Raw genomic sequence first — 4,879 nt, 5'->3', positions numbered from 1 at the left:
AGAGGGGGATCGATAGCGGCGCGCGCACCCGCACACACGCGCTGTACACTCACACACGTACACTCACACTAGTACAACACCACTTGTTGACTGAGCGGTCAACATCTGTTGCGCGCCTCACTTTTTATCCCCGACACTTTCTGTTTGTCTTCTCGGGACAAAAACGGATCCTCGTCAGACGTCAGACCCTTGTAAGCCTACTTACGGTTTTGATGGGAAACTAATCGTAACACATGGGCATTAGACGTAATTCGGTGCGCACACAGCCGGTCTAGCAAACATTTATGAGTATGCAATAGGGTAGTCATTTATTTCTCTTTTATTTCGTTTATTTATTTAGTCATTTATTTCCGCCGGTCTCCGGCGGACTGTTCAGGCACGACTGCCCGGCTTGCCGGTACGTGTATGGCGGCCTTTAACTTTTACATAATTTTTGATAGATGTACACATCATGTCGCTTATCTTCAGCACAAACAGCTCTGAATATGAACATTACTGTATTTACAATATTTAGGTTACACTGAAATAGCCTCTGTGTTATAAAAATATTGTAAACGTTTTAATATGTACGTATTTATGATTTTTTTACATTACACTTTGTCAATAACTAGTTTTTTTGCATTAAAAGAATGTAAAGTCTGAATTTATAGTAATATATATCTTTGTAACGATATTTTCAGTTTTTATAATTTTGTAGCCATATGTATTGAGGTTAACATGCATATTTATTTAATTCTTTAAACAACCATTTTCTTGTCCTTCATTGTCAGAGGTTTCGACTTCCTTAAAATTATCACTATGAACTGGCTTTAATGATTTGTAACTGTGCTAATTCGTAAAATGTTACTAAAAATATAATACAATATAATAAACGTTATAATTGAAAACTGATATTGAAAAATATAATGAAATTTGAAAAAAATTTGTAAACTTCAATTGTAAGTACTAAAGTGTGAGATGATATTGATTTAGAATGGGATATATAAGCAACACAAATAACAGGATCACAGGAGATTAAAATGGGCCTGTCTTGTGATAACGGATAATGAAGAGGGGGGGGGGTGGCCAAGTCAGACTGGTCGCTCGTAGTTCGTAGCCAGCACTGCTTCTGCCTCCTCAGCAGACAAAATGTACACCACCACTGGTTAACTTTTCTTAATAAATGTGGAAAGTTCATTCAAAAAAAATTTTAATTTGGAAAATGTTTGCTGATATTTACAAAAAGTTGTGAACTAGGTAGTAAGAGTTGGTGCTTGAAAATGACTTAGTTAATTGTAGAAGAAGAACTCCTGTAGATCTCGGACAATATGTATAATGGGTGTGTTGAGCTCTTTAAAACACATCATCAAAATTTTGTATATGAGAATTAAAGTAAATTTTATAGCATGCTGTTTTGTCAAAATGCTAATTTGCAGAAGTGAAATATTAATTAGAAATCTATGAAAATCTTTAAAGGCTACTTTTAAAATTGATTTTAAACTGCAAACAATTGTTTAAGATTACACTTGTAAACTGCCTCCTCCCCCCCCCCCCCAAGAAATGACCCCAAATACAAAAAGATTGCACGTATGCATAGTAAACCCTTTTCATTTCTTGAGCAGCAATAATATCTGTAATGTTCTTATAGACGAAAATGTACTTTCATGTATTTTGTTTCAAATATTCAATTTGATCTGACCATTTCAAACGAAAATTACAATTAGCTCCAAGATAATTTACATTACTTTCTTTTTTTCGTTTCTCTAGTACATGTACTACTGCTGAGGTTTCCACGGCTATGTATAATCAGATTGGTTAAAACATAACATGACTGAGGATTTAAGGAGATTGGCATAACTGGGTTTAGTAATATTTAAGGAAAGGACATTGTGAATAAACCATTTTTCAGTAACATTAAATCGTTAAAGCTACTCGTCTCTCATTATTTAAAATTCTACATATTGCTCTTTCGCTAATAGCTTACAAATTTACTTAAGAATAGAGACCATATCGTTTGTCGAGTGTATTCGTGTGTTTGATCCTTCACTTGGCCAGAATTACAGAGTGCAGATGTGTACCTAAGTTGAGTACGAGGTAAGGCAGTAGCTGAGGTACTGCATGATCTAGATCATATCATGTTCATATTGCATACTACCTCAGATATTCGGATATGTCGTCTAGCCTCGGTAGTAAAAATGCGATAACACAGATTCTCTGAATTCCAACTGCCGCCATTCAATCGAAATCTAATTTGATCTTAGTTGTACGCCTTAATTGATCTGTAGATAGATACCTTAATTAAGATATGTTTATAGCTAAATCAGGTATAATACCTGAAATGATATCTGACATATCCTTTATTATTACCTGCATCAATGGATCTGACTCAATGATAAACTTCATATCTTAGATAAAACGATAATCGCTAAGACTTCTCTTGATTTACTGGTATGCCTGGGACCTAAAGCAACGTAGGAATGAGGTCTAGTAGCAAAAGAATATAATATATCACTAATTACAAATATTATTTTGCTGTTTTTTTTTTAATATTTTTTTGTTATTATTTTTTTTATATCAAGCATCTCAATGTAACTATGTAGTGTCACTTTGATACATGACAACGTAACTGTTTTACAGAGAAACGTGTGGTAATGAGTAAAATTGCAAGGATTTTAAGGCAAAAAGCAAAAGCTATCAGGTGTAACGACTGTTAACGGTGTTGTAAAGGTGATTTTAAAAAGTCTTTGCCTTTAGATCTTTTGTCCAAGTGAAGACACAAACCCGATTTGTGTGCTAGATTACTAGTATACAATGACCGCTATAATTTAAATAGTCTTTCAGCTCACCTCAATGTTGAATGAATAATATTCTTTTAATTTTATAAAAATAAATATTTATTATCTAAAAAAAATTACTGGAAAATCTTTCATCAAATTACAAACACAAAATAAACAATGGAAAGATACTAAGTTAACTTATCTTCCATCGATTAAAGAAGTGATGTAAACAATCGTTAGATAAACAAAGATATCTAACTGCAAAGACGTTTAATTAAAGCGCAAGCCGATCAGTTAAGGAAGAATCCCTCTAATTGTCGAAGAGTCCCCGCACAGGGAGAGAGGGTGAGGGAATAATCCCCGTCTCCATAGCAACAGTGAATGGGGATTAATTAACGGGAATGTAATCGGCTTTGTCTCTGGTGCACTAATCGTTATTTTAATTGAGCACTTCCAATAGACCCGCTTAAGAGGCTCTCGTGAAATACGCACTATCCTCTTAGTTCGAATACCTGTCTTGTTTCAGAGTACAGTATTTGTTTTGAGTAGAACTCCTACTGCTGTCTAGGTTGTAGGATTCACGAATTAAGGTCCTGATTGGGATTTTCACAATGATAGAGTAGTTAAATTTGTGTGAAGCACTTGGCTTTCTACAGTGCAAGGAACTTAAATCTTCTACATATTTATTCAATATTTTCTGATTTATATTCCAAATAATAATAAAAATGTATAACTATTTTTTAAATATATATTTGTAAATACACTTACAAATATTCGTTGTTTCTGCGTAAGTTTGTAAGGGTCTTTTGCGTTATACAACCTCATTTCTTTAAACGTTTTCTACGTTTAATAATTGTGTTTCTCTGATTAATGCTATGAACACATTTTTAGAGCTGTATTAAATCAATACACGAAAGTAGGTAAGCAGTAATTAGTGAGCGGCGACCAGTATTCATTGTTCCTTATCTTATCACAAAATCCGGTTTTATCTGGTATTGGCGCAGGTCCCGGTCTACCTATGCAGTCTTTAATAGGTGTCAGCAAAAATGCGAAACCGGAAAAAGTTCGGAACCAGGAGAGACTTAATTGATTCCTATTTATGTGAATTTCTTTGGCGGCAACAATATAAAGAGATCCATGCAGTCGAACAAAGTTTATAAACCAATATAATAGTTTATTATATTAATATATGAAACTCGTTTGTTAGCGATTAATGCGATTACCAGCACCAAAGTTATTCATCGTGTTACAATACCACGACCAAGTGTTTGAGTTATTCAATTTATATTTTGAATAACGCATTGTCCCGGAATTTCGACTTTATTGTTGGAAATCGTCTTGTAATATAGTGAACAATCTTCTCTAAAAACGGTGTTTTCTAAAGTATTTAATTAAATCAGTGACCTTTCAATTCCGGTGAGTTGAAACGCCGTCAATTCTACTGAATGCCACGTGCTCCTTTCAGACCTATAAATTAAAACGACTCGAAGGGAGGAGGGAGGGGAGGGTGGCCTGGCTGCCATTTGATGCCGGGGGGAGGGAACGAACAATGATCAGAGTTTGAAAAGAGACTGTGAACATTGCCATGCCCAGGAACAAATTGTAGATGATCAAACGCTTGGGGAGAGGGTGTCGCGGTGCTATGGTTTCATACAACCGTGGACTCGTGCGGGATAAAACTGCGGGAAGAGACATACGTCAATATTGCACTGGAAAAGTTGAAGTTCTCCTGAAGCTCACTTTAATTTTCATTAATTCCTCTCATGTTGCCAGCTGAGGAGTCATATATAATAATCTGGTTCTTTTTGCAAATTTGAAGTACAGGGATGGAAAGTTAATGATTATTTTGAAATATATTATATCTATGATGGTAAACCACGCAGGTGAATCGATAGGTCTACTAGAGGATGCATATCTGTTGGAGTGGGTGGAGCTACCTATAGCGCTGTTCCCTATCCGCGTTGACTGAAAGATGCTGTAACGGAGTTAGTGTCGTCTTCTTACAAAGTGCCAAGACATTGCCTGCTACCCCTCCTCATGGGATCTCGACAGTAGGCGGCCCTTCCCCAACCATCCTGAATATCGTGTCACTCTGAAAGCAAGTGCAGAGGTCCTTTAGGACT

This window comes from Homalodisca vitripennis, chromosome 3 (assembly GCF_021130785.1).
Source record: "Homalodisca vitripennis isolate AUS2020 chromosome 3, UT_GWSS_2.1, whole genome shotgun sequence".
NCBI lineage: Eukaryota > Metazoa > Arthropoda > Insecta > Hemiptera > Cicadellidae > Homalodisca > Homalodisca vitripennis.
Note: the sequence above shows the minus strand (reverse complement) of the source record.